This window comes from Hylobates moloch, unplaced genomic scaffold, assembly GCF_009828535.3.
Source record: "Hylobates moloch isolate HMO894 unplaced genomic scaffold, HMol_V3 SCAFFOLD_7, whole genome shotgun sequence".
In the NCBI taxonomy this organism is placed as follows: domain Eukaryota; kingdom Metazoa; phylum Chordata; class Mammalia; order Primates; family Hylobatidae; genus Hylobates; species Hylobates moloch.
The window spans coordinates 28,188,270-28,206,892 of record NW_026652282.1 but is presented as its reverse complement, the minus strand read 5'-3'; the positions used below and the strand labels follow the sequence as shown (position 1 = coordinate 28,206,892).

General features: G+C 39.3%; 1 protein-coding gene and 1 long non-coding RNA gene across 2 annotated transcripts in view; one reads left to right on the top strand and one right to left on the bottom strand.

Moving 5' to 3' along the window:
• LOC131383868 (uncharacterized) overlaps positions 1-5,232 on the bottom strand; it is a 7,945-nt gene extending 2,713 nt beyond the window's left edge. The window contains exon 1 of the long non-coding RNA XR_009214265.1: positions 5,089-5,232. This is a non-coding gene — a long non-coding RNA (uncharacterized LOC131383868). The remainder of the gene's footprint in view (positions 1-5,088) is intronic.
• DMD (dystrophin) overlaps positions 1-18,623 on the top strand; it is a 2,251,240-nt gene that overhangs the window by 1,811,429 nt on the left and 421,188 nt on the right. The window lies entirely within an intron of this gene.

The following is an 18,623-nucleotide window of genomic DNA, read 5'->3' as shown; positions in this document are numbered from 1 at the left end:
ATAGTGCCACAATAAACATATGTGTGCATGTGTCTTTATAGCAGCATGATTTATAATCCTTTGGGTATATACCCAGTAATGTGGTGGCTGGGTCAAATGGTATTTCTAGTTCTAGATCCCTGAGGAATCGTCACACCGACTTCCACAATGGTTGAACTAGTTTCCAGTCCCACCAACAGTGTAAAAGTGTTCCTATTTCTCCACATCCTCTCCAGCACCTGTTGTTTCCTGACTTTTGAATGATCGCCATTCTAACTGGTGTGAGATGGTATCTCATTGTGGTTTTGATTTGCATTTCTCTGATGGCCAGTGATGATGAGCATTTTTTCATGTGTCTTTTGGCTGCATAAATGTCTTCTTTTGAGAAGTGTCTGTTCATATCCTTTGCCCACTTTTTGATGGGGTTGTTTGTTTTTTTCTTGTAAATTTGTTTGAGTTCATTGTAGATTCTGGATATTAGCCCTTTGTCAGATGAGTAGGTTGCAAAAATTTTCTCCCATTCTGTAGGTTGCCTGTTCACTCTGATGGTGGTTTCTTTTGCTGTGCAGAAGCTCTTTAGTTTAATGAGATCCAATTTGTCAATTTTGGCTTTTGTTGCCATTGCTTTTGGTGTTGTAGACATGAAGTCCTTGCCCATGCCTATGTCCTGAATGGTATTGCCTAGGTTTTCTTCTAGGGTTTTTATGGTTTTAGGTCTAACATGTAAGTCTTTAATCCATCTTGAGTTAATTTTTGTATAAGGTGTAAGGAAGGAATCCAGTTTCAGCTTTCTACTTATGGCTAGCCAGTTTCCCCAGCACCATTTATTAAATAGGGAATCCTTTCCCCATTTCTTCTTTTTGTCAGGTTTGTCGTACCTCTTACCTATTGCCTTAGATCCATCTAAATGCTCTGCAACTCTTATGCCTGGAATATGTTTTCAAGATGTGACTAATCCTCTCACAGCTTGAAGGATAAAAGGTCCAACTGCTCTGGTGAATGCACGATGCCTGGTCACCTCTGTAGCCCCATCTTCCCTGACACTTTCACAGACAGAACTCCCTTTACTCCAACCTGTGGGAGTATTTTCTAATTCACAATAATAGCAGGAAATACAATGTGGACCAGACACAGTTCTGAGCAGTATATTAACTCATGCATTTCTCACAATAACTTTATAAGGTTGACAGTAGTAGTATCCCTATTTCACAGAGGAGGAAGCAGATACAGATAAGTAATTTACATGTGATCTCACAGATAGTAAGTGGTACAGCTTGAGTGCATATGACTCAAAGGGTAGAGGTTCTAGATTCTTAATCACTGTATTGTACTACTTCTCCCAATGTTATCGTACATGCCATTCCGTCTTCCTGGAATACCCTTCGTCCTTCTTCATCTAACTTCCACTCAAACTTTAAGGATCAATTTAAGCATGCCTTATTTTAGGTAGCCATGTTTGACATCAGCCTAATTTAATTGCTACTCATCTATGTCTCCATAGCGTCCTTTGCATTCCTCTATATCTCTCTGCTATAGCAGTAAATGTACCACCATTCTGTAAAATCCTTAAGGGAATGTTTAGTTTTATATTCCCAATGCCAACACAATGTCCAGAACAGTGTTGTCCAATAGAAATGAGAGCCACCTATGTAATCTTAAATATTCTGGTAGCCACATTCTTTAAAAGTAAAAGTGAAACTAATATTTTATTGAACCTAATATATCCAACATATTATTATTTCAATATGTAATCAATAAAAAGTATTAATAAAATTTGCGTTTTCCATTCTAAGTCTTTGAAATCTGGCATTTGTCTTACAGTTGCATCCCTTCTCAATTTAGACACTGTATTTTCATTGAAAATATTTGGTCTCGCATGCACACGTATGTTTATTGCAGCACTATTTACAATAGCAAAGACTTGGAACCAACCCAAATATCTATCAATGATAGACTGGATTAAGAAAATGTGGCACATATATATCATGCAATACTATGCAGCCATAAAAAAGGATGAGTTCAAGTCCTTTGTAGGGACATGGATGAAGCTGGAAACCATCATTCTGAGCAAACTATCACAAGGACAGAAAATCAAACACCGTATGTTCTTACTCATAGGTGGGAATTGAACAATGAGAACACTTGGACACAGGGTGGGAACATCACACACCAGGGCCTGTCGTGGGGTTGGGGGAGGGGAGAGGGATAGCATTAGGAGATATACCTAATGTAAATGACGAGTTAATGGTACAGCACACCAACATGGCACATGTATACATATGTAACAAACCTGCACGTTGTGCACATGTGTCCTAGAACTTAAAGTATAATAAAAAAAGAAAATATTTGGTCTCTATTTACATTTCATAAACTTTATAGTTGAAAAAAGAAGATTCACATTCCTAAGTTGTTCCAAACATACACAAAAGTTTTTCAATAACTGAACCGAGTCAATTTTTAAATTTATATTTAAATTTAATAAAATGGAATAAAAATTTTTTAAACTTCAGTCTCTCAGTCTCACTAGCCTGATTTCAAGTGCTCGGTAGCTACCTACAGCTAGTGGCTCCTGTGTTAGACAGAGCAGCACAGCCCTAGAACACAGTAGATCCTAAATCGATGTTTATTGAAGAAATTAATCAATGACAGTGTAGAAAATTCGCAGTGATTATGTCAGAATCAATAGTTCTCCACCCATTTTATCCCACACTCTCAAAAGGGCCAAGTTTTGTATCACCAAATGATATTCCTCTTACTTCTTTCTGAGCAGAAACAGTTTTGGAAATTAAGATCTTTTTCCAATTTTCCAGACTCGGCATTTCAGCAGCGTTTCTATTTGTACCAACAATGCCTTTCTACCTATTTTCCTTGCTTCTTAATAAGTTAACTTTGTGCAAAGGTCATTTTGTAGGTCAGTGTAATATTGTGCATTAAGGGCTTCTAAGTTTTATGGTATTATAAGAACTACTTGGTTTCCTTCTACTTTTCAGAAGGGAAAATCCTCAGAGCAATTTTCATCTAGAAGTGCCGCATTTAGGTTATTTCACAATTCCCCAACCCTGAGTCAAATATAGGTTTGTGTGTGAGCAGCAGTGTCTCTTGGCTAATCAAGAGCTTCTCCTTTTGCTACGCTCGGTGTTAGAGAAATGGAGAAAGTCAGCTGGGTTTAGAGATTAGGTGAGATACTCAGGCGTGTCCTTTGATAAGTCATAAATCATTTCTTGTTTAGAAAAGCACATGTTTAGACACCCATAAAATCTCCAAATGAATGGTGTTTTACATTTCCTTCAAAATCTCACTGGGAAAAGGTACTTCTGACTTTCCAAGTGAATAAAAATAATGACTCCTGATTACCATGTATGTTTAAACTGATTTGCAAAGCAAGTGAAAAAGAATCTAGTGAGTAGTGATAAGCATCTTTTAGACATCAGAAGATATACTGATGTAAAGGTCTGTATCATTTTATCGTATCTGTTGAGTTTCAAATGGTTATTACTCTGTGTGAATCTGTCTTTTCTATTTGTATTTACTTATTTTAGAATATCGATTTGTGAATATTAAATTCCTAAGTTTTCCAGCAATCCAGTGTTTGTTTTGGATATCCAGCCTGGATGCAGAATAGCTGCAGAAAGTTATCACAAATTGATCTCTATATTCTGTTTCCAAGTGGCAATTGTCAAAAATTTGGGGTTATCGGCTACCCCTCCCACCCCCAAGAAGTTCCTTGTACTTCCGCTTTCAAAACACTCACGTCATTGTTCAGTGCCTGACTTCTCTAATAAAATGTAACCAACCGCAAAGATAGGGACTATGTCTTTCCTGTTTACTGGTGGATTCTCAGTATCTAGCACCATGACCAATGTTAATAGATGATGAATCAGTTCCAGTTGTTACCTCTTCACATTGGGACAAAAGTCCTTGCAAGTATTCTGCTGCAATTTGTATAGATTCAAGCCAAATATGTCTCAAAACGATATTACAGATGATCTCTTTGTTGTTCCTCTGACAATTTCTCTCCCCGCTGCATTGCTTAACTTGATTGACAATGACCCCTACTACTTATAACATGTGCCTTTTAGGTAGTGCACTTGGCACTACACTTTATGTGGTAGTTTTATGATGCTAAAGACTATTTGCTGTGATGATGCTGTGTTCTCACGTGGCATACCCAGATTTATTTTTGCTGGTGACGAAAGGCAGGTAGTTAACCTTGAAAATAGGTTAAAATTTGAAAGGCAGCAAATCTTAGGGCTAGAATTTATAATTTATCTTTAAGGAATCTTGAAACCAGATTTGAAGGAAGGGACATAGGCTAGAAGTACAGAAATCTGGGTTCTGCTCCAGCACTGATGTTAAGAGCAAGTTGCTTTGCTTTTCTGGACCTTAATTTTCTCTTCTGGAAAATGAATAGATTAACTGGAACAAAGAAGGAAAATATGTGAATGGCTTCCGTTTCTGTCTTGTTTGCCAGTGAACGACATGGCTAGTCAGTCAGTACTGTATCAGAACACTTCTCAAGGCAATGCTCCAGGTAGCTACCACTCACTAATGAGAGTTAGCACATAGGTAAAACCTCTTTGTCATCTCTAGGCTACTTCATGTTTAAGATACTCTCCAGCTTTAAAATTCTAATAACTCTATTAAATAGACTGAAATTTAAGAATACGAGAATAATCATCCCTTACCATGAGGAGACAGTCTGAGGAAAAAATAATGAGAACAAATAACCCTTGTCTTTTACTACAATTCAGGACTGCCATGAAGAGCCGTCCAGATTGTGAAACATGCAACTCATGATGTGAATGGTGCTTCTGTGTTTTTCTCAGTGTACAACTTGCACAGCTGTTCATGGCCCTCTGCTTCCACAAATTCATTTCTAAATAGCTGTACCTCAGTTCTTTGACTTCTAGTATGTGTAATTTAATACACATTTCTAGATTTATGATATATAAAACATATCTCCACGAAGGAAAAATGTAATAGCCCATGCTTTTCATTATAATAGAATTTTATGAAACAATTTCTTTTAAAAACAGAAACATATGTACTACTACTTCACAGGACATTAGCCCTTGTATATAAATCAATAATACAAAAAATTCAAATTACCAAGGATTAGAAAAGACTGCTGTGGGATATCTTCTGATGCAACCATACAGTTATTTATCCATTTCTTTTATGAATATTTATTGATGTTCCAAACATTAGGCTAGACACTAGAGACACATCAATAAATAAAGGAAATAGGTTTGATCTCTATCTTCTTTGATATGTAGTTTAGTGGGGGAGGAAGGAAATTAAACAAGTAACTACTACAGGTTGAACATCCCTGATCCAAAAACCTGAAATCCAAATGTTCCAAAATCCTAACTGTTTGAATGCTGACATGACATCACAAATGGAAAATTCCACAGCTGACCTCATGTGACAAGTCACAGTGAAAATGCAGGCACACCACATAGAGTTTATTCAGCATCCCCAAGGGAAAGAAGATCTTCTCAGCCCCCGTTGGCTGCGATATATCTTTTCCACCCACACCCAGATTCCCTCATACAAGCAAACCCACAAAAGGTAACAAAAATGGCACATGTGCAGGCTAGATGCAACAACGGCAGGTACCCTACACTGTCCGGCATGGGGCCAAAACCTGCATGCATTAATCACTGTGTTTGCTGGTATGTTCTCTGGTGGTGTCAAGATATTGTTGAAAATGCCCTAAAGGCCTGCATGATATCCATAGGGTAATGCAAATATTCCAAAACCTGAAATTTGAAATACTTTCAGTCGCAAGTATTTTGGATATGAGATATTCAACCTATAGATGGTAAGGGTATTACTATGATAGTGCTACGGGAGTACATCAAGGTAATTGACCCTGGCTTGGCAGGATACAGAAGGCTTTCCCAAGGAAGCCTTACCTCAGCTGAGACCTGAAGAGAAGCAGGAGTTAGACAGGTCAAGTTGGGGATTTGGAAGAGGTGGAGTCCCAGCAGATGGAATACTATGCATAAAGGCCTGAAAGTGAGAAAGTCATGTTATTTCAAGGGACTAGAGGAAGCTTAGCAAACTGGAGGCAGGAAGATAGCTTCAGCACGCTACTGAAATTGTCCAGGTGAGTGATGATGATAGTGTAGACTAAGTTGTGATACCTAGGTATGTGAGCGGAACCTATGCAGAAATGTTCTAGGCTAGAGAATCTTTAATTGGTTAATTATCAGTATATAGGTAATTAAAACCTTGTAAGGGTTTGAAATGGTTCAGAGTAAAGTTTGTAGATGAGAATAGAAGAGGGCCTAGGAGTGAACCCAGGAAAACAGCAAAATTTCAGGGGTAAGTAAAGAAAGAAAAATAAGCTTTCAGTGGAGACAGGGACATTTTCAGTTCAGTAGATAGGAGACAAACTAGGTTCGTGTGATGTCACAGAATCCAAGGGAAGAGAGGTTTTCAAGAAAAGGTAACATTTAGAGGTGTCAAATACTACAAAAGCATCATGAAAGATAAGACGAAAATATATCCTATTAATTTAGCAACAAGGAGGGTATTGACAACCTTTATGCAAGTAATTTCAGTGTTGATTATGGAGAACTCAGTAATTACTTGGTGGTAAATAAAGAACCAAGATTGCAGTAGGTTAAGGCATTGTTGAGAATTGAGAAAGTCGGGGAGCAAGTGTAAAACAATTATTTTAAGACTTTTGGCTGTGATGGGAAGAGAGAAAGGGCCATAGTAGCAGAAGATGGATGTAGGGGCAGGAAGAACACACTCTTAAAAGGGTAGTGACTTACACATGTTTAAATGGCAATGAGAAGAAGATGGTAGAGAGGGAGAGGTTGAGGATGCAGGAAAAATTAGAGATAATCAATAGCACAGGTACTTGAGAAGGCAGAAAGATGAAATTTAGAAATTAGCTTCAGATAGGAAGGAAAGTACAGCTTCTATTACAACATCAGGGGAGAAGGGAAGGAGGATGGGCATAGCTACTGGTAGTTTTGTAAGTTTGGTGAAAGGTTAAGGTAGGATTGTTGTACTGGATTTATTTTTTATTGAAGTGGAAGCTGCAGCTAAATGCCCAGTGATGAGGAAGGTGTTGGAGTCTGAGATTTAAGGTGAGTGGCAATTTGAAATAGCTGCTCTAGGATACTATTTAACAGAGAAAATGTTGAGTACACAATCAGTGAGCAGTTTTAAGTCCACTCTCTTCTGTTTGCAGTTTCAAGTACATTTCATTGCTTCTAAGTTTATGAAAACTGTTTCAGAATCTTCTTCTGCTTCTTATTTCTGCCTCTTTTCCTTCTGTTTTCTCACCTCCCCAGTTTAAACCGTCCCTAATTTTTTACAATTAAATATACAGCAACTGCCATGAAATCTACTGAGAAAAGATACTGCAAAATCAGTTTGGGTTTGGGTTCATTAGCTTACTTATTATTATCAATCCTAGGCCACTAAGCAACCTTGCATAAAATGAGGGGATTCTAGTGGAGAAGGATAGTTTTCAATTATCTCATTAATTTCGGGCCATGTGGCTAGTCCAAATAGATATTATAGGCCAAGAAAAGCCTATCTTGAGATTTTTAACTCCCAGGATAGGTTTTCTACCTAATCAAAGGAACCTAATAACTATTCAATCTCTTCTTAAATGGTTTGGTTTTCTGTGCAGTTTTACCTTTTTAGCTGATTTTCTAGGTGTTAAATTAAGAAAAGTCTCTCAGATGCTTGTTCATCATGTACTAGGATCCCCGATGTGTTCAGAGTTGTCCAACTTTCAAAGGGGCTTTGCATTCAGAGTACCTAATCTAAACCCTGATATCATTCTTTTATAACAGAAAACCCCAGATTAGACTGGGACGGTGTCTGTCATGTTCATCACTGCATCTCCCTCAGTATTTGTAGAATGAATGAATGAAGGGACAATGGCAAACTATAGTCCTACCATCACACTTTTGGTAGTGAGGAGAACTGCTGTAACTTGGAAAATTGGAGGGGGAAAAGGTGGTTAAAACAATCATACAGTAAACTGGGCTGCTATCAAGAGAAACCAGTGCTCTATTATCCAGGTACATACCAAGGTTACTCGCTGCTTGACTCTTATTATTAGCCTTCTTTGATGTTCTCCGGTACTTGATGTCTTTCATAACTAATCAATGTATTAATGTATCTGGTCATTTACTCGATAACTTTTATTGAAAACAAAAGCAGCTGCATACCAGCTATCAAGCTGAAAGCGGGAGATACAGCCGCAGACAAGGCAGATACGGTCCCAGCCCTTAGGAGCTCCCAGAGTAGCAGGAGGCGTCCCCTTCCAGTGTCTTCTCTCTGCTTTTCTTCAAAAGGGAAAGGCCGATGTGTATAATATACCATATCTCTTTGAAGTCCTCTGATTATGGATTTTATATTTAAACCAGTTCTTCATCCATGACTTTATAAATTGAAAATCCAGGATTTTGCTGTGTTGTTGTGTTCTTGTTTTGTTTTGATGTCCCTGTTTTCTCTAGATACAACTAGAAATGTCTAGGAAGAAATTTTTGGTTAGTTCGGGAGCCCCACAAAGCCATTTTTATAAACATAAAATCTGTATTAAATATCAGGTATGAAATACAGGTGGAATGAGTCATTTCTCCATAAAAGAAAATTTAAAGTCAATTTCAAGAAAGTGAATTGTTTCCCGTTTGCATTACTGACAGATGCAGAAACTTTAATCGTCATTTGCTAAGAGGGATATGGCAGATAATACACAATAGATGTCTTAGCAACATTCACTCGCATTCTTTTTTTTTTTTTTTTTTTAAGAAATCTTTCTTTCAAGAAGCTATTCTAGGATCTTTCTCATGACAGTGTCCTAGTTCTTATCTTTGCTACACACAGGCTCACAAAGTGTTTTCTTTGAAGGGCATTTTGTTATTGGCCCTCTTTTTATTTTTCTTTTCCTTAGCAAACAGAACTGAAGGTGTTTACTCCCCATGGTGAGAGGGCACCTGGGTGCACAAACAGTGGTGTGAACCACCGGCTTTTCTCTGCTTTCCGTTCCCTGAATGTAAGAAACAGATGCAGTGATCAATTCACCGCGTGCCGTGAACCCCAGGCAGAAAGAGAACGTCGTGTCACAGACCTTTTATTACTTGGAGAGAATGAGCGGGAAGAAAGGCTGCCTCTGCGCTACTGAGACCCTTTTGCCCTTTTTTGACTGCTATAGGTTCATCTATCCTAATTTGTCTCCAGCTGTCCCAGTTTATCCCTCTTCTTCTTGTGTTGCTTTACTTTACTTTATTTTATTTTATTTTATTTTATTTTATTTTATTTTATTTATTTTAGAGACAGAGTCTTGCTCTGTCACCCAGGCTGGAGCGGAGTGGCATGATCACAGCTCACTGCAGCCTCAAACTCCTGAGCTTAAGCAATCCTCCTCCTTTAGCCTACTGAGTAGCTAGGATTACAGGTGTGCACCACTATGCCCAGCTAATTTTTTTTTTTTTTAAATAGAGTCTCTCTCTGTTACCCAAGCTACAGTGCAGTGGTGTGATCTCAGCTCACTGCAACCTCCACCTCCCAGGTTCAAGCGATTCTCCTGCCTCAGCCTCCCGAGTAGCTGGGATTATAGGTGCCCACCACCATGCCCTGCTAATTTTTGTATTTTTAGTAGAGACAGGGTTTCGCCATCTTGGCCAGGCTGGTCTCAAACTCCTTTAACTGTTTTTTATTTTTATTTTTAATTTTTAAAACATATTGTAGAGATAGAGTCGTGCTACGTTTCCCAGGCTGATCTCAAACTCCTGGCTTCAAGCAATACTCCTACCTCGGCCTCCCAAAGCACCTGGATTACAGGCATGAGCCAGTGTGCCTGACCCTGTAATTATTAATAGCATCCTGGACACTCTCAAAAGTGTTCAGGTTTGGACAAGGAACTATAGGATCACCCTAATTACATGAGATTAAGAGTAGAGACCTTGACCACCAGAGATGGTCAATACTCACCATATATTTTCTTCCTGATGTTAGAACCTGGTACTTCTGGGAAATGAAATTGTACATGAGATATATGCAGAATGGGTGAAGGGAGCGAAAAGATTTAAAAAATTAAGCTCGATTTATTGAGTGCCTCGAGTGCTCTCAGTACTGTTCCAGGTGCTGACAGCAGAGAGGTAAGTTCTGTTGTCCAGTGTTCACCTCACACGTGCAAGCCAGGTTTGAAAACACACTGTGTTTCCTTACTATCCCTCCACCCCTCCACATGACTATACATATGTATCAAGTTTGTGATATTTCACTACTGGGCTTCTTTTTATTTGGAAATTTAATGTCAGTGTATCATGTTTTAATTAATAGGACATCATGTTATGAAACTGTTGAATCAGATATTTTCCCTAGGCATCAAATTAGTTGTCAGTGGAAATTTGACATCTAGATATGAGGGACAAAAGAGATGAGAAAAATAATAGTAAAGTGTTTCTAAAGGATGCTGATATACTGTTGTTATTCTAATGCATTGTTACAACCTCAAGTGTCTTGTAAAGTATGTTCTTTAGAAATAAAATAAATAAAACAAGACATCTGTCCATAGGTACAACTCCACTTGCCTTCCTCACTTCCTATCGTTCTGTGATGGGAAATCTCTGCCGTGACAAAGAACCATGTTAAGAAAACCATAAAGTTGTATTGTTTGTAGATTTATTTAATGACTAAAGGAAGATATTGCAAGTAGTAGAAACAAATAGAGGAGGTGGCCCTGAAGGTCAATATAACAGAGTTCACTGCAGAAAAGAGAAACTACTCTAGGTACGTTAGACACATATCAAAGTTTTGGAAAGGCTAAAGTAGCAGGTTTTAGACTTGGCTTCGAGGACAGATTTCTAAAACCATATAGAACTGATCCAATAAGAAACTACCATCTCCGGGGTACCACCGAAGCAATGATTTCAAGAACATACTTTGTAAATGTGAACTGGGAACCAGGAGGTTGAAATCTAGAGGCTACCACTTTTGAAGCTGCTGTTAGCAACTGCCCTTCTCCAGCCAGGAAGCTGGAGAATGAACTTTGGAACTCTGATGTAGGAAATCTCATGTTTCTTTCACTAAGCTCACCAACAGAAACAGCCAAAAGGGGCAGAAAGGTGACCTACACCTCACTTCCACCTTCCAGATCTCTCACAAGTATACACATTTGGCAAAACGTTGCCAGATTTAGCAAATAAAAATAATGCATGCAACATACTTACACTAAATAAAAAAAGATTGTGTAGAAAATTTAAATTTAAGTGGGTGCCTTGTATTTTATCTGACAACCCTGACTTATTATATCCTAATTCATAATCAGAACACTAGCTGCATGGAAGTCTGGCAAACACAGTTTTTAATTTCCAACGTGTCCAACTGGAAGGATGGTAAGTAGATTCAGGTGAGCCAGTTCATAGTATTAACCAAAGTAGATTGCCTACCAAGAATAGCTAAAGCATTTCTGCCCTCAGACGCTTATGCTACCATCTGAATATTTTTACTTTGCTTTCGTATATTCTTGGAAATCCTATCAATCTATGATTCAGATTGGTTTGGTTTAACTCAGCTTCCTCCCTTTTTTTTGGAGACAGGGTCATACTCTGTCACCCAGGCTGGAGTGCAGTGGCACAATCATGGCTCACTGCATCTTCGACATCCCTCAGGTGATCCTCCCTCCCACCTCAGCCTCCCAAGTGGCTGGGACTACAGGCACGTGCCACCACACCCCACTACTTTTTGTATTTTCTGTAGAAACAGGGTTTCACCACATTGCCCAAGCTGGTCTCAAATTCCTGGGCTGAAGTGATCTACCCACCTTGGCCTCACAAAGTGCTGGAATTACAGATGTGAGCCACCATGCCCAGCCCCTCTTTTTAAAATACAAAAATCTCCCAGAATGTGAAAGTTGTCAGGCTATACTCTGGGAATAAGATTTTCAACAGATAGGAGAGAATGAGGATTAAAACATAAGGAACTTTGGGAGTAGAAAATACGGGCACCAGGAGGTGGAAGGAGAGGGCAGATGCCCATTTATATCTCCTTTGTTTGGTGTTGGACAAATCCAGGTCTTAAAATAGGAATTATTTATTTTCCATACTTCTTGACTCTTTCATATCCCAAAAGATGCATATTTCCCAAATCATGTAACCCAAAGTCATGCTATCAAAATGATATAAATCATCCATGTTATAGGTTAAATAGCTATATATGTATATGCTGGTCTGAGACATGTATATGACTATTGTATCCGTGGAAATTTGAGTTTGGGGTTCTGGACCATTTATTTGCAAATGATTTTTGGTTAGAGAACTCTTTGTAAGTTGGGGATTGCTTTTGCTTATTTTATGAGTAAAGATCTCAAAAGGATGACTGCTAAATTTGCACTGTGCTAATTCACTATTTAGTGAGAAGAAATATTAGACTAGCTGTGAAAAGTAAAACTGCCTCTCCAAAAAGTCAAGGCTGATGAAAAACAGTCATACAAGCACAGTGCCGCTCTTCGGAAACATGGAAACACTTTTTCCTTCCCAGTTTTCCCTCAGATTTTCTCTTCCGCATTTAAAACACTTGGGTGGTTCAAGTTTCTAGGCTACTGACTGTAACAGCAACTCAGTAGCAACGGGAAGCAGTGGGATGTTGGGAGAAGTAATAGAGGTAGCTGCTACCCAAGTTATCCTGGAGGATTTTCCATGGCAATGAAATCAGGTAGTAGAAGCTTGGCTAACTGAGTGTAAGCAAACAGTTCTACTGAGAATGGTGTTGTCTTTTCAATCCGTTTATCTGTGATGGTGATAGTGGGAAGTAGGGGAATTTTTTGGCAGAAAATTTTATCCAAGGTTTAAGGAAGGTTATTTGGTTAAAAGAGGATATTGTTACAGTGAAGTCAAACTTTCCATTAGTTGTTTGCTGTAACAGCAAATTGAACACAGCATTTCACCGTCAACAAAGTGAATTTTACAGATTAACTTATGTGCCTCTTTTAAAATATATCAGATTTCTAAAGTGCTTTTATTTCAGAGGTATGGGAGGTTCACTTTCTCTTTGAAAGTGTACATTATTTTTCTAGTGTCTTACATCTGCCTACAAAGATGTTATTGTACTTGAAAGCACAGTAACTATTTGATGAGAATTTGTCAGCATCAGTAAATTAAAGTCCCTCGAATGATTTCTACTAATTACGGTTTAATTTCATACATTTAATGATATTTTATTTTAAAACACATGAGTTATTTCATAACTCCCAACATCACAAGGATAAATTTTATTCTACAAACAAAATATTGTGCTAAACGAAATAGTTCATTTAGGCAAAGAAAGGAGCACAGAAAATTAGTGGAACTCTCTGCTGTAAGTAATGTAGACATTACATGGCATATTGAGTCTCCATGAATATTGTCATGTTATGTTTTAAAAAGGTGATTGAACATATGGCATTTAAAAGTTCCAAGTCCTCTTTTAAATGCTTCAGAATCTATTATTTAATGATGATCTTGGATCTCAAAACTGATCTTTTGAAAGATTCTATTTGTCCCATGTGTTAATATGATTTGCCTATCATATGATATGATTATCTATCAATACTTAAAACCAGCAGCCAAGTGAAAAATCCGTTCATATCATTTAATGAATACTATGAGTCAGGATCTGGGTAGGCAAGCTATTTTCCGGTTTGGGAAGTTCCAAAGCTTAAAAATCTTATATCGATTTTACAGTGAAGAAGAAATAGTCTTAGCTACTTTTGAGGTTTCAAACATTGACTACTCAAGGAATATTTCCTTGCTTTCTCAGGCACCAGGCAGTTTTTCAGGAGCAAGCATTCATCCATTCAGGGAATTGTAACCTGTAGTTTCCACTTTTCTAGCAATGTCACTTAAAACTATGAGAATAGGCCATAGGACATAAGGAGCTCAGCTTCTCAGGGCAAGCACATCCTTTCAGCTTTCGCCTGGCCGTTTGTTAGTATTCACTTCCATGCTCAAGGAGTTTCTCGTTGCCTCTGAGGTCTAAGAGACAGAACGAAGGGAGAAGGGTGCAGAAGTCTAACTCATGTTCATGGACTTATCTCTCCAGTAAAGAGCTTGTTTTATCTTCTTTTATTTATTTATTTTTCTAATGAAGCCATTAGCCTCAAACAAAGCCATGGAATCTTATCAGAGTGAAACCGGGGTCATTCCATAGGCTGGCTGAGTGACAGCTCCACGGCATGTTGATGTATGGCCACTGCACAACAACGCCTTTGCCACAACACATCTGCCTTTTAATTACACTTTAAATCTCATTTGAAGAGATTTTATCATTATGGAAATTGCTCTGTAAATGTGCCCAGGATGAGACCCAATAAAAGTTTGCTGAGAAGAATTGAAGACAGAGGAGATGAATCAGCAGCTAAAACATTACCATCAGACAGAATTTTCTTGGCTGTAGGCAAAACAGCCCATGCAATAGCAGAAAATCTTCGTTGACCCAGAGGCGTATTTTCCCTAGAATTATTACGGGGCACTCTTGCCTGTAGCACTATCACTTCTTTGATAAGCTGAAGGAAGCGTTCTGCTCTCCAGCTCAGCGGGCCTTTTTCTCCCCAACCTCAGAGCCATCATTTGAATTTATAGTTGCCAAAATGAATAATACAATATTGCCCTTGTGTTCCTGCCTTCATGCATGCATGCAGAGCAGGGTTAAGGTTCTTTAAATGAAAGATTGCCTTCTATTCATGAAATAAAGAACACCTCTGCTTTCTTTCCAGAGTCATTTAAAAATATCTATACCGCTGGGCTATGGAAAGCACATAAGAAAGATTCTTAGGGTAAAGTCAAAATGCTCTTTTCTCTACAACAGGAATTGTCTCATATCTTTGTGTAGCACAGCTGATTTGAAGTTTTCTTTTGAGCACATTCTTAATTATCTTTTCCTTTGATCTTGAACTGTTTCCCTGGGCTACCAGACAGACAGCCTAGAGCCCTACCTCCGCTTTCCTCGCTTTCCCCGAGGTGCAAACTGCTCCGTCCTTCCACAGGCAGGCCCCTGGCTGAATGCACCCTTTTCTCCATGGTTACCAACCCACCTCTCTGTTATTTGTCATTTCCCAAGTGAATGGCAGGTTAAAATGGGAAAATGTCAGGTTATCTGAAGGTGGTTAGAGTGAAATGAATTTCCTCATTGCACCCAAGAACTGTCCTTTGACAGGTGTCCTTCCCCAAATCGGGTCATTTTGTCCGTAGGCTCACTGTGAGTAATTCTAAGACAACTAAAGAAGTAAAATCACATTTTGGTGCCATTTTCCAATGTATTCTTCTTCCTGGAGGTTCTCCTTTAAAATGGTACTGGAAGGATACATTGTCTTCACTAATCCATTGTATTTCTTGGAGGTGGAGGTGGAGGTGGCAGTAGCAGAAGCCCATGAAATAATAGGTCATATTTTGTGTTTATACATATTTCTGCAGGTTTTTGAGGAGAAGATCCATCATTCTTATAAAGGCATTCATGACCTCCGGAAGATTAAGGGCTGTTATGCTAGAACAGTGTTTCATTCTCAAAATGGGGTCTCTGGACTAGCAGTATCAGCATCACTTGGGAACTTGTAAGAAATGCAAATTCTTGAGTTCTACCCCAGACATACAGAATCATGACCTCTGAGAGTGGAGCCCAGCAGCCTGTGTTTTAATAAGCCCTCCGGGTGATTCTCAAGCTCACTCAAGTTTGAGAACCACTGTACTAAGGGAACTACTGATGCATGATGCAAGTTCACGCTCACAGGCACGTGTGAATGACACAAAGAACACAGACGCCTGAGAGAGCAAGGAAGAGAACATAGACTGTCTGACTCCCTGCTGGGCCTTCTTTACCGCCCCTATTTCAGGCTACCATGCCCATAAGTGGATGACATGTACCCCCCGACAAAGGTCAACACCACTCTCCCTTCCACACCCTATCACTAAGTCTTAGCCTATGTTAAACTGCTCATATCTCCTTGGAAATTCAACGCTTTAATAATAGGTGGTATTATCACCCCCATCTTCTTCTCTAAGCCAGAAACCCTACTTGCCTCCCTATATGTTATCCTCGCATTCAGTCAGTCTCTAAGTTGTATTCATGATCTCTCAAAAATATCTCCCTTTTTCTTATCCTGTGTCTATTACCTCAGTTTAGACCTCCATATTCTCTTGCTCAGACTGTCATAACATCCTTTTAACTGTTTCCCCTGGCTCTAGTGTTCTTGCCTCTAATGTACCTTTTCACTGCCACCAAGATGATGTTACCAAAAAATCTTAAACAGATTAGACATCTTCACAGGATAAAGTCCAAATCTTTAGCTTGATATACAAGCCCCTTCATAATCCAGGCCCTCCTTCCTGTGCAGCTATATATATATATATAGAGAGAGAGAGAGAGAGAGAGAGAAATTTTGATCTTACCACTCTGTCTCTCTTCCCGCCATGGGTCTTCCCCTCTTCCCCCCAGAGTTACTTAGCTCTGATATGTATTCTTATCTCATCTTATCTTCAACTGTGTTCATGTTCTTCCCACTGCTTCAAATTTCACTCTCCCACTTCTCCCCTGGCCAGCTGCTACTCATCCCTCAAGACCCTGATCAAATATCATCGCTTGTATGACGTCATCTGCAAATCCTGGGGGGCAAGGCTAATTGTTATTTGTTCCCACAGGGCTGTGTTCCAGTTTAACATTATCGCATGTTATTTTGGTTCATTTATTTGCTTAAGACTTTTTCAGAAGGCTATGGGCTCTTTAAAATAGAGAACTTACATCTTGTAGTTTTAAGAGTATTTTTAGTAAAAGTTTAGAGTGACCCCCATCTTTCTGCCAGCCCGCAAAAGGAAAACATCAAAAAGTGAATGTGTAAAAGGAAGAGAACTCTGACAAAACCAGGCAGAAAGGTTTTTCAGCAAGTCTTTTTATTTTCTATTCGCGATAACATTCATAACTAGGCATTATCCACATTGGTTTCTCATTCTCCTGTTGGTGAATATTTTTCTGCTAAATTTAAAACCGTATCACAAACTCAAGCAGAGATTTACAACATTGCAACAGCTTTTCTACCCCTGCCTTAGAAGGGTGGATCAAAAACATTTGTCCATGGTAAAGCACTATGGACATGACTTGGTTAACAATTCTCTGTTTTGGTCACCATGAGGCTTCTTCGTTTATACTCAGGGTCAGCGACAATGATGATATGCAGCTACAATTTCTCTTTTCTTACTCAGGGTGTTCTGAGGCAGATTTCCACTGTTCTTTAATCGTTATTAAGATGTAGTCCAGGTGCAGTGGCTCACACCTATAATCCCAGCACTTTGGGAAGCTGAGGCACGTGGATCACATAAGGTTAGGAGTTCGAGACCAGCCTGGCCAACATGGTGAAACCCTGTCTCTACTAAAAATAAAAAAATTGGCCGGGCATGGTGGCAGGTGCCTGTAATCCCAGCTACTCAGGAGGCTGAGGCAGGAGAATCGCTTAAACCCAGGAGGCGGGCAGAGGTTGCAGTGAGCCGAGATCATGCCATTGCACTCCAGCCTGGGCGACAAGAGCAAAACTCTGTCTCAAAAAAAAAAAAAAAAAAAATAAGTTCTCATGTAAAAAATCTTATAATGTAAAATAATCTGTAAAGTCATCCTCTTATCTGTTCTAGTTCTTCATAAGACTTATATAACATGTCATATGGGCATGGAAAGGCCTAAGCCTTCACAAACCTTGCTCTTTTGGGGATGATTTTCCAAATGTACTCATTCTCAGTTGAAAAGAGCATTGCGGCCGGGCGTGGTGGCTCACGCCTGTAATCCCAGCACTTTGGGAGGCTGAGGTGGGCGGATCACGAGGTGAGGAGATACGAGACCATCCTGGCTAACATGGTGAAACCCCATCTCTACTAAAAATACAAAAAATTAGCCGGGCGTGGTGGTGGACACCTGTAGTCCCAGCTACTCGGGAGGCTGAGGCAGGAGAATGGCGTGAACCCAGGAAGTGGAGCTTGCAGCGAGCCGAGATCGCGCCACTGCACTCCAGGCTGGGCAACAGAGCAAGACTGTCTCAAAAAAAAAAAAAAACCCAAAAAGAAAAGAGCATTGCGTCATTGCATCATGGCACAAGGACACAAAAAATACCCTGGACCTGCTTCAGTGAGATGGTCTAAGGGTCTCTAGCATCTTCTGAACTGAACTGAATGCTTTGGGAAGAATTAATAGATACACGATGTATATTAGTTCGTTTTCACACTGCTATAAAGAACTTCCCTGAGACTGGGGTAATATATTTAAAGAAAAAGAGGTTTAATTGACTCACAGTTCTGTATGGCTAGGGAGGCCTCAGGAAACTTATAATCATGGTGGAAAGCAAAGGGGAAGGAAGCACCTTCTTCACAAGGCAGCAGGAGAGAGAGAGAAAGAGTGAATGGGAAGAGCCCCCTATAAAACCATCAAATTTCATGAGAACTCATTCACTATCACATGGGAAAACAGCATGGGGGAAGCCACCCCCATGATCCAGTCACCTCCCACCAGGTCCCCTGGGATTACAGTTCTAGATGAGATTTGGGTGGGGACACAAAGCCAAACCATATCACAATGGAAAGCTCATGAATGGGTTCTAAGAATGAGGAAACGTCCCTTAGCATTTTGCCTACTTTTTTTTTTTTTTTTTTTTTTTT